This window comes from Heterocephalus glaber, unplaced genomic scaffold (assembly GCF_053883595.1).
Source record: "Heterocephalus glaber isolate CG9 unplaced genomic scaffold, H.glaber_assembly_v1.0 deba00001779, whole genome shotgun sequence".
Lineage (NCBI taxonomy): Eukaryota > Metazoa > Chordata > Mammalia > Rodentia > Bathyergidae > Heterocephalus > Heterocephalus glaber.
The window spans coordinates 570,705-583,432 of NW_028258466.1; positions in this window are offsets into that span (position 1 = coordinate 570,705).

Here is a 12,728-nt window from a genome sequence, read left to right on the forward strand (position 1 = left end):
ACAACAAGTTCTTTGTCACTCTGCTTTTTATTCTATTCAGGCCTTCAGTGAGTTTGATGAAGGCCCCCCCATATTAAGGTCAACCTTCTTTACTTAGTCTACTCATTCAAATATTAATCTCTTGAGGGGGTGAAGGGGGGGCTAACAAAACCAAGGGATCATAGCTTCTTTCAAAATTTCTTTGCAAATAAAAATCAAAAGCTCATGTTCTAGAGTGAAACTAGTAAATCTCTCAACAAGGCAGTCAGTGGCAAAAGTAGTATTCTGCCCCCATGGTAGAAGTGGGTCTTGTCCACTGCAGGCTGACAAGTATAGAAGAAGCCAAGCAGTCAGCTAAAAGTGGCTGTAAAATGTGTGTGCCTGTGGATGCATCTCTCTCTGCCCCTCTCTTTCCCTCCCTCTCCCAAACAAGTGGTCACTGGCTTTAGCAACTTGAGTCCATGAGTATAAATGAAGGAAAAGTCACTACCATAACACAATCAACTTTCACACTAAAAATTCAGCCAAATCTTTCCATTTTTCCTAGCCAACTGCAATTATTAATGTTTCTGTTTAATTTCTCTCAACTCAGTCAAGAGCTGAGCTTTCATATTCTATGACTTTTTAATCCCCACTCTACCAGTTATTTTTCATTACTGAGGGAAAATTTTATAAATACATATTTTTAAAACTAATTCTTAAGATCAAGTTGATCGGAGCTTTGTACATAGCAGAGCAGCTTCCTTGCTGTGATCTATTGAAAGTCAGCCCTCAACACGAATTTATAAAAAAAAAATCAAGTTGAATCATAATCAAGTTCTTTCAACTCTTGTTAAGCTCACGAGAGCTTACAGCAGCATTTTCAGTAGTTTCTCTTCCAGTGCCTCCACTTTTTTGACAGAGTTAACTGGTAGGCTCAGGATTTAATTGGCAGTTTGTTTTTGCTTTGGTTAACTTTGTTTATATATTTTAAGCAACTCAAAAAAAACAAAATATTATTAAATGTATCATGTATTTGATCAAACTAAGTGAGCAACTCAATCACGGGTGCATCAAATGCAGTGTAAAGTGCCCAGGTTGAGAATAAAATTTGTTCAGAAATGTGGAAATTCAGAAAAATATAACTACATTTATACATTACCTATATAAAGGTCAGTGGATATATCACTGGCAGTGCACCCTCATTGGACAAGAAGGTGGAGCCATAGCATATGTTTAAGTAACCTGAAAATATAGTGTGCTTTTAAAAGCTTTGAATACGTGGAACTGCACAGAATAATATTTATGCTACTAAACAATGTGTAACAAGGTGTGGCTCTTGAATACCACATCATAATTGTTATTTAGGTTTTTGAGCTTGTTCAGACATTTACTTACTTACCATCACTTAAAAGTCTCAGGAGGAAGACAGGCTGAGACTGTGACAGGGTATTGCCTCGCCAGGCAGAGCGTCAAATGACTGAGCTCCTCTTCCAGAGCCCCCCATTCCTTTGCTCGGCCTTTCCGAGGCGTGTCTTCCACATGTGCCTTCCAAGGACAAGCGCACACCCTTCCTCCACCGCCAAACCAGGCTCCTCTCCCCCTCAGCACAATCTGCTCCAGGAGGTGATAGGATAGACTCACTTTCATGTATAAATAGCTGACAAAGCTTCATTTGTTATCATTACTGGGTTATTTACATTTTAGTTAAGCAACAAATAAACACAGAATAAAATATGTCATTTTCTAATTTCAGGATCCTGGCAAGTGAAGAAAGTATTTTTGCAAGATGGCAAGAGCAGGGGACATTCTGCCTAGTAAAAGTGATAGAGGAAGCTTAGGAATCTCCAATTATTTTCAGAATTGCTGTGGATGTTCATATGACCTTAGGTCAGGTGAAACATTTCCACACAAAATGTGGCTGCTGGTAATTGCTTATATCAAGGCACTGAAGAAGAGTCCAATTTATAGCTTGACAATTTAAACTATAATTATTTACAAGACTCATTTTGTCTTGAGTCACCCTCAAATTACTGTAATCTATGGGAAAATATTTGGCTGTCCACTGCAGATGGAAATTGACTTGCCATCTTTTACTGTTCCTGTGACCTCTTTTACCCTGGCAGCCCTGACACAGGTTATACCTTGACTCATGCACAAAAGAGAATTCAATATTTTCATCATAGTACTAAGAGAACGAAAAGGCTAAGCAAGGAACACAGTTAGGGTAGAAAAATATAGGAGAATTGAGAGGATGATTGTCATGAATTAAGCTTCAGTTACCAACTGTGACAAGGCTATTCATTAAATCTTTCCCATACTTCATGAGCTACATAAAGCGAAACTTCCAAAGCAGCATTAGTCAATATCCTAATCTCTGTCTCTCTAGTCTTTGACAATGGACCCAGAAAGCAGCATGAGATGCACCCATCAGATATTATAGCAGCTGGTAGAGAATGAAGCCAGTCAATAGCCTGGGGCTCGAGAGCCATGTAATCCTGAGCACTGAGGGCCACTGGCATTTAAGGTTACACGGTTGTGATATTGTCTTTCTTTTCCATTTAAAAAATATGTTGTATTTTTGTGTTTTCTTGTCTTCCATAACCTCAACCCAGTGGCCCTTCAGTGACCCTTAGGGTGGCTGTGTTTCCCTGGAGAGGCCACATAAACAGGGCAAGGGCGTATAGTCATGGGAATCAGCAACAGACTGTGATAGCACAATTAGGAAATGTTGGGAGATGGCAAAATAAAATTCCTGGCTTTGTGCTTATTTAGAACTGTTTTTCAGCTGTTTAAAATCAAGCTTATTCTGTTTTGCCAATAAGCATTTGCCCTCTTTTTATAAAGCTTAAAATATGTACAGCAGGCCCCTCTGTGAGGGCTGATGCTGCAGATTTGAAGACCACATGGCCACTGCAAGCTGCTTCACTTATAAAATAAGAAAAGAAAGGATTTATGGGTGCTTGTTTGTTTACTTTTTAAATCTTTATGTTATTAGTGTGTGTTTGCAGTACACAAAGGATACATTCATCTTAGGGAGTAGTTGCATGTACACAGCACATCTTGATTCTTTTTTAATTCCCTTCCCCTGCCCACCCACCTCTCTCCCTCCATCTCCAAATCTCCTTCACTCATCTTTATTATTATTTATAACATTAAAAAATTATATATAAAACCTCACCGGGTAAACAGAGGAGAAAGTGTGCATGTTTGTGTGTGTGTGTGTGTGTGTGTGTGTTGGTAGGGACGTCAGATAAAAGACAGCAATCTTCTCCCCACCAGGCCCCTCCTTCTCTCCTTGATGATCATTGAATCATAGTTTGAGGATAACTCTGATCTCTCAGCTATTCATCTCCCAAAGCTCTGATATTTGATGTGTATTCGCATGCTCTTAGGTGACACAATTACTGTGTTGCAACAGAGTAGACTTCAGAGCAATGTCTCCCTGGCCATCAGATCCTAAAGAGGCGCTAAGGACTCTTAGAGGTGAAGACATCCCCAAAGGAAGCCCAGTCATAGGAGTTTTGTCCCCTTCCACTCTTCCACCATTTCAGCCACAGCATCTACGTTCTTACCTCCTTTATATACTTCAGAGCAATGTAAAATTTATTAGGACAAAAAGATTCTGTGGCCTACGAAGTTCAAAATGGGATGCCCTGGAGCAGTAGCGCCTATGTATTTTTTTCACTTTGAAGCACAAGACAAATGGCATCAACCTGCGCCTTACACTGCTCAGAGCATGCCCAGAGATGTATGCAGCGTCTCCATCCCCTTTCGTCCCACCCAACCACCCAAAAAGTCTTTCGAGGGGTTGATACATATATATTATGACCACTGTCCCCAACACGTAAAGCAAGAAATGAGTAGGTTATTCAGTCTGCCTCTCTATCCACAGTTTCTGTGTCTGTGGATTTAACCAATATAGATCAAAAATATTCAGAAAAAGACTGCATCTCTAATGAATATACACGGACCTTTTTTTCTTGTCATTGTTCCCTAAAATACAGTATAGCAACAATTTATAAAGGACTAATATTTTATTAGGTGTTATAAGTAATCTAGAGATGTGTTAAAGTACACAGGAGGGTGTGCATAGATCAATGCAAATACTACACCATCTTTGTAGAAGGGACTCAAGCATCTTGATTTTCAGTTAGCAATAACTGCATGTCAGATAAATCACATTGGCTATGATACCGCCACTAGGCAAAGCTAAGTATCTTGGATTTTAGTATTTGAGAGCGGTCCTGGAACCTCCTATAGATATTGAGAAACAACTGTATGTATGGGAACTCAAAGGATTATTTATTTATGTACAGAATAATTCTGTCCAGATGGAGCGACTTTGGAAACCATTTTAAAACTAAGTTTGGTGGTTTAAAAGAACTAAAATATAAAACTAAGCAACTAAAATGAATTATTGATTTCATAGTAACCTCATGATGTGTACTTCATCTTCAGGATCGCATTGGCAAATCAGCAGGCCTTGATCTTAGGTGAATTTTCTTTCAGTTCTTTCTACATGAAGAGATTTAACAGAGGAGAATCATGAATAGAGAAAGGTAATGATGCAAAATGAAGGTTTTAAAGAGATGACTTGATGTGTGAAAGCTTGCATATGTAAATACACATATAAAAATTGATCCTTTATTGCCTACAAATAGTAATAATAAAATGTTTTCAAATGAAATTGATTAGAAAACCCCAATCTCCACGATCCACAATGAAATGCATTAAAAAAATCACAGTAAAATCGATCATTATGAAGTACGGCAGCCTTCCTTTCTCCTCCCCAGTCTTCCCATACACTCTGGCACCCTGCGCAGTACTGAGGTGGAGCGCCCAGCCACCCCATGCCCAGACGACGTGTGTGGCCCAGAGAATTGGGCAGTGTGGACCCAAAGGGATACGCTTATGCTTCGGGTGCCTTCCTAGCCTGCCGGAAGTGCACAGTGAGACCGAAGAGCCTCCTGAATTTTCTTTCAGGAAGAAACTTAGCTTAAGCATGGAAGGAACCTTGAGTATGTCTATACTATGACTTAAGCTTACACTGTAGGTCTTTTATTTTTTTATAACCTCAAGCAGGGTTATAATGACATGTCCAAACAAAAGGAAAAGGCACACTGCCTGATATTTTTTATAAAAGAATGCATGATATCAATGAAACCTAATTTAAAAATTATCTCTTCACAAATGTATTAGTAATCAAATCAGTTCTTTTAGCATCAGATATATTTACCTGTTACTAATATATATAATAATTTTAGTGTCTCCCTTTTCCCCCAAAGTAATTTATCAAAAGACTAAAGCATTTATATAGAGAAGAAGAACTCCTCCAATGAGAATTAATTAAATTGTTTTTTGTTTTTGCTATCTGACAAACTTTCCATGTAAAATTAAGAGACCAAATTATACTGGCTAACTTTAAATTTTAGTAATTTTATTATTAAATTTACATGAATACTTTAATGGTAATGTATATGGTTTTTTAACATTAAAAAGATGTTGTTAGAATAGAATTTGCATTTAAAGAACTGTAGAGATCATTTTCTATCTGCTTTTGTATATCTGCCTCTCCTATGACTTCCAACTTCACCTCTGCCAATCAAGCCCAAATCACGGCAGAAATTATGGTATAGAAATAGTGACTAAAATCTATCAGTTAATGACATGGCAAATTAGTACCCAGATTTTTGTAACTGGCACTTGGAAATGTTTCAGGTCATAGCTGTGGGGGAAAAAATTAAGACAGTCTTTATAGAGGTTTGTTATGGCTTGTATCTAGATGTCCCATATCTTAACTGTTTCTTAACTCGAAAGATGAAATTGATACAATGTTTTACCCTGATACTAAACTCCAGGCAGGGCTTTTGGGAGTGGCTAGGTCTAGGGTGTATGAATATGGATAAAGGGTGTGTGGTAACTAAACTAGTCCACCCATTGGTTTAGCATAGTCCTGGGTGTGTAATGGGAAGACCTACCCTGGGTGTATTGTAGGTATACTCTTGATTTCTAATTAGCACACAAACTTCCACAATGTATAGCTAGGTTTTTGCACAGCTTTGCCAAAATGGATCAATTCAAAGTTCAGGACACCCTCACGCTGTGTAAGCCCATTAATTTTGGACCTCATTTCCTCCAGGGTGCTTCCTGCTTCCAGAAACAGGCTCAGCTGGTTTGAATAGTCCTAGACCCTTGCTAGCAGGTTGATCTGGCCCTCCTGCGCCTCCTTCTCACAGGCTGGCCTTGTACTAGGCTCAGTTTAAACAAAGTAGTTAGAACCAGCTCTTTATATATCAAATTCCAGAGTTTGACTCACATGACACAAATTTAAGTCTTAGAACAAATGGACCCCTTTAAATGGGAATTTCCCTTATCCCAGACACTATCCCAAACACTGTATGAAATATATGATTTGGCAGTCTTCCGGGACCTCAATGTGATCCTTCTTTGCCCTACTAGAAATAGAATGAATATATATGATAAAAATGCTTGAGATAACTTAAGAAAATGGAGGTAGAGGGAAGCCTAAATTGCATGTTTGGCAGTAGGAAAGAACTGGTCATGAAACTGTAAAACTGTGAGCTTTTTATAGCAAAGTAGGAGCTGGAGTTCCCACCTCCCCAAGAGTACATTTTTATTGCTTTCCCTTTATTATGAAGATCGGTCTTTCTGACTTAAGAAGTGAAGTCTTTGCCATCTAAAAGGTCTAAATATTCCAGTTTAAATACATGGTGTCAACAAAAAATGAAAACCAACCATATGTCTTTTCCCTCTCACTATCAAGGGCTGAGCCAGCTGTTCTCGTGTGCCTGCCTTGGCCGGGAGGCTGGGAGCAAGTATGCGGGAGAGAACCAGATGCCAGAGTTGGCTTTCAGGTTGGAGTGACTCACATATCACTACTGGAACCCTTCAGAAGGAAGAGTTTGGGTTATGCACGACTCTATCCTCTCTCTCTAGGGAAGGGAATGCATATCAAGTCAATCCACATATGACACTTCTTTCCTGTTCCAAAACTTGGTAGAGAATTTTGCTGAAAAAAAAAATATATATGGTATACAGCTGATACATTTCTTTCTTCTTCTTCTTTCCTGTCTTCCTTCCTGAAAAATAGAAACCTTAATGACCCTTATTTCCCAAATATCGATGTACCTGTATTAAGTCAGTTAAGAAAGATGAAACTGACAAAATGATTTTAACCTGTGATCCTAAACGCCAGCCAGAGATTGAGTTGTTTTCAGTTTTGGGCATGTTTGTTTTTGACCGCTATGAGTCTGCAGTTGGACTGATGCTGATATCTGGAACATGTCACTGGTGTGGCAGATAGCAAGAGTTCTAAACTTGTGGGAGGCTCAAGCATGCAGAGTCGTATCTTCTCCATGCCTTGCACTAGCCAGAGCTCTACTTCCTGCAGTTCTTTTCTAATGTGCTTTTCTGCTCTTTCGCAAGTGTTGACCAAAATTGACGAGATTGTCTGCCATTTCAAATCCCAAAATACCTGTGACCGTAAATGTAACATACATGATTTCTAAAAGGGAAATGACAGAACTAATGGTCAACTTTTTTGTGCAGTCATTTTTCCCCAGGAAATAGTGGATAGCTTGAAAGAATGACTCAATGAAGAATGTTATGCTTTACTGGGGAGACGGGGTTATAATTCTTACAAAACTCAGCTGAGTCAACCGTATGAAAAACATCAAGTTCACAAGTTCTAGGCCAAGTTACAGATTAGACTCCCACCCGCCCTACCACTCTCTCTCCTTTCCTCATTAAGAGCCAACTATAAAATAAGAAATTTACACATGCTTTTTCTTCAAGCAAAATCTCAAGGAGAGTGTAACTTTCCATGAGAAAATGCAGGCATACCTGTTGTGAGAAAGAAGAGGTTGCTGGAAGTGTGCATGATTTCTCTAGTGTTTCTGACCTGTACTTTCCACCCACTTGATAAAACCCCTTCCCAGCCTCCCAGCCACTAGGAGGTATGCACCAGTTTCCTGCATACGACTCAGCCTTCCTCAAAGCGACTCTCAGGTGGGGACCACAAAGGAAAGTTTCAGACAATGTGACCACTGGGTCAGTCTAAGGAAACTTGCTAATCTCATAAAATATGTTTTGAATCATCCATTTCAATTATAGAATAAAAGACTTCCTTTGTTAAACAAGGTCTGGCTTCATTGTATTTGAGATTGCAGTGGGGGACAGAGATAGAGAATTCCTTGTATTCTTTTCAAGACTGACTTCCATAACTAAGTTCAGATTCAGGCCCAGCAATGAGTTTGTGCAAACATTTCCCATACAAGCTGTATCTGAGAGAATTCTATGTGTCTGTAACACTTACACTTTTAAGTTCTACTTCCTTGACAGAATGAAAAACACCAATTATAGATTATGAATTGCCTTTTCTTGAAAATAATAAAGCATTTTAACAAGATGGAGTTTTTTGGTTGGAGTACTGACTACTGGATACAGGGCCTTTCATACTGCCCCAACCCTTTTTATCTTTATTTTGTGGTGGGTTCTCACTAAGTCACTACACTGCCCAGGCTAGGCTTGAACTTTTAAGCCTCCTGCCTCAGCCTCCCAGAGTTCTGGGATTATAGGCATGTGCCCCCACCCCCAGCCTAACAAAATGCTTTTCACAGGCATAAGCCTTACAATAACTTAGAACATGGGCATAGCTGGCCTTATTGTCCCATTTCACAGATTGGAAAATCAATGCCCAGGAAGTTGAGGATTAAAGTAAGGATCAAAGATTCCAAATATTCTCAGAATTCATTCCTTTGCACCAATGAATCCCAAATATGACATCAGAATCAGATACCTGAATCCCACTCCTTAAAGGTCTGGGGGCCTACCCATATGTAAAGAGTTCCCTAGCATTTCTGGTTCTCAGGCTCACTGTGAGGGGGTCAACATAAGCAGGTCAGTAGAGGAGATGCTAACATAGTATGGTTTCTATGGTGATCATTCCCTCTTCGATCAGCTATAAGCTCAGTTGGATGGAATTCCCAAGGAAACAGAGACTCCGGATTTGAGGAAAGAACAGAAAACTGAAGATCAACTCCTAGGCTATATTTACAACTATAACATCACATTGATTTCCCAAGACACAAATGAAAGAGCCTGAAATTTCTTGATTCTGTTGTTGATCCTTCACATAAACCTACTGTAGAAAATCTGGGAAAGCCAATCCTTGAGAATCCCAGGAAGGCATCAGCATGGTAGAAGACTGAAATCTCTCCTTCAGCCCATGGTTGGGTCACTTAATATCCAGAAAACACAAAATGTCCTTCTTCATGCCAAGGTTTCAACAACCATAAATCTTCAACCGGCTGTTGGATTATTTTAGAGGTGAAATGCAAAGACTATCCTTAGAATAAATAAAAGGAATTTAGTATCAGCAAACCTGTACAGTGCTTTCCCCATCAATTAACATGGTGTCTTTAGTACCAAGGAGGAATTTGATGAAGAGCTTGTAGTTTTTCACCAAACTGTCTTGATTCAAACCACAGTACCTTGACTTAATAGTTTGTGAGGTGGGTCAAGTTACTTTACCTTTCTGACCCTCAATTTCTTCAAATCCTAGCATGGCTCTGAGGATTAAATGGATTAATCCAGATAATTCAAGAGCATTGCAGGAACTTAGTAAATGTTAGTTAACAGCTGCTATTATTATTATTATTATTATTATTATTATTATTTTCTTTTTTTTCAAAAACCAACCCAATGGGCCGGGGATTTAGCTCAGTGGTTCTGCCACCAACCTAGCAAGTGCAAGGACCCAAGTTCAATCCCCAGTACCCCCCCCAAAAAAACCCAAAAGAAAACACATGTAATCATCAAATGTATCAATTTGGTTTGAGTAAGAACATCAATGTACTCTAACAAAAGCCAAAAAAGAAAAAAAAAAGGAATTAATTGGAAGACATGAGATAGTTCACAGAATAGAAACAAAAGCTGCAGCAAGGACCCGAGTTTGATCCCCAGTAACAAAAAAAAAACCCAGAAAGAAAAGCTGCAGAGCCAGGTCTCAGCAAGAACAGGATCCATGTAGCTATGGAGACTTCAGGGTTAGTAACTGGCAACAGTCATTATTTCAGGTGATACTACTCATTTAAGAGTCAAAATCCAGATTCTTTCTTCGCCTAGTTGGAGATGTGTGTTACACATTGCCTTGGAGATAAAACTACATCCTAATCAAATCTCCCACTAAGACTCCAAGGGTGAGTAAATGACATCATAGTACTGTTACTAGACCATGGATGCAGGCTGCACAGGTGTAGAGATGTCCAGCATCTTACTAACTGGCTATGTTCAAAACAATCTCTTAGATATTTTTATTGGAAATTGTTTACATTTTGCTACAGATACCAAGATATGTGTGATAAAGTCCTCCGGCTAGCCCCAAAAGGACACCAGTTTAATTCACAGTGCACCAGAAATAACAATGCTGGACCGGGGATTTAGCTCAGTGATTTCGCCACCTGCTGCGAAAGCACAAGGACCAGAGTTCGATCCCCGGTACCAAAATAAAATAAAATAAAATAATAATGCTATTCCACAGCCTAAGATCCTTAAGCAGTCTTAAGTCTGACCCTAAATCTGAGTCCTTTGAATCCTTTTCTTTTAACACATGTGTGAGAAGGATTGTGTAAGTTGAGTTTAAGGGCACCCAGACCACATGAAGTTTTCTGGAGAGGTCATATTTATGCCACCTTGATGCTAGGAAGAAAAAAAGATGATGGACTGGGCTGGGCTCTGATTCTTCAATCCATTGAAAATAACAATGGGAAGTTTCCAAAGAAGATGCTAAGTTTTCTAAAAGTTAAAACAGGACTTACACAAATAAGGACAACATGTGTCAAAGATTTCATTCAACCCATTAGCTGGTGAGAGAACCAGGAAAATGATAAAACTGGTAGGAAGAGCATTTTGAAGAACTGGGTGTTTATAAATATTCTGAGATAGAAATGTTAGAATAAGATTCTTGGGTTAGATACCAAACTGGTAAATGTCTTTGCAAGAAAATAAAACCATACCCAGCACAAGATGTATGTCCCTTTTACACCAGACAGGAGTATTTGCAACTCTACTGGAAGCACACCTATCACTTAAAATGTAACTTCCTGAAATCAGGGCAAAATGTAACTTCCTGAAATAGTCAGTAGCTGGTCTCAAACACAAAGGCAATAATCCTTGTTGGTGAATGAGAGCTTCTTAACTATTGCTAGGAGGACATGAGGGTCTCTCTTGGCTTTATTTTTCAAGCTTTGGGTAATTTTTCTAACAAGGGGACGTGAAATGACAGCCAGCAGAAAATACTTTTAGGAGGGCCGGGAATTTAGCTCAGTGGTTTTGCCACCTGCTGTGCAAGTGCAAGGACCCGAGTTCTATCCCCGGCACCAAAAAAAAAAAAAAAAAAAGAAAAAGAAAATACTCTTAGAAAAAGAGCAAGAGGGGCAAGGAGAGGGCTCTAGTTGTGAGGGTGTCTGCGTCTGGTGCCAGGAGACAAGAGGAGGCTCCCTTTGTACAAGAAGCTGTCAGGTGTTCTAAAGTAAGACACCATAAATAGCATTTCCAATGTCGGCAAGTCACGGTGGGGGCTTCATGAATAAAGAAGAGCCCAAAAGCTTGAGCGGGTTATATACCAGAATCACTGGATTTATTAAAATGTTTTGGTTGATTAAATGCCTTGTTGCTTGTCTGATGCCACAACACTTTTACTGCCTATTAATTAATTATTTGGGTTGCTGCTCCTTTTCTGAAGTAGAAGGCATTTTTCTTTCTCAGTTCTTTAGTTTTTGATATTCCTAAAATCAAATTTTCTGTCATTTTAAATCCTCTAATTACAGGACAAAGCAGCAGAACTCCGATAATACTATGCTGTTATAACTAGATAACTGTCCAGAATGAAATTGTCCTCATTTTTAGAAAGTCATACTTCTCAGGACACTAAAATGAAGTTAATTTTTATTTTTTAGTATCTTCTTGTGTTATTCTCTGACACTGGAAGTGAATTCAACGGCCTCTAAGGATACCTTCAGATTATTGTGGTCCAAGAATTCTATATGGACTAGTTTCTCTAATAGTTACATAGCATATGTCAGTAACAGATAATTAAAATTGCACATTGTAGCAGAATTTAGTGATTCATCTGTTAGTATTTCTGACATCAACACACTTAAAATATAAAATACATGCTGGCTCATTCTTCTAGAGTTATCATACCTTGCCAGCAAAGTTTAAGCACCTAAGAGCTGGGATCCTGTCAACTTGTTCAAAAGCAAGTCTAATCTACATCCCCTATATTTTATCCATGTAGTTAGTGTCTGGTGCTCTTCTTTCCATAGTGATAAGCCCATATGTCCATCTGGTAATGCATCGCTTCTACATGACACACTTCCTTTGGCATTTCTTGTCCTGGATGTCTGCTGATAATAATTATTTCAGCTTTTATACGCTATTAAATATCTTTAATTATTTTTATACTTTTCATAGGTACACTGTGGGATCTTGCTGACTTTTTGAAATCAAGATCTGAGATGGATTTCCTACTCTCAGCAGAGTCTGAAAAAAGGGAGTGAGGGCTATTTTGACTAGGATTATAACTTAGGTAAAGTTAATACTTAATGAGCTAGAATGAAGGAGATACAGCTATGTACCCAAAAAGACTGGATACATTATATATCTAGAACTCTAGTTGTATGCATACTAGATTGTCTCATTTCATATTCTGTAACTCTTCAGTTCTGTACGGAAGCTCTGGAGTG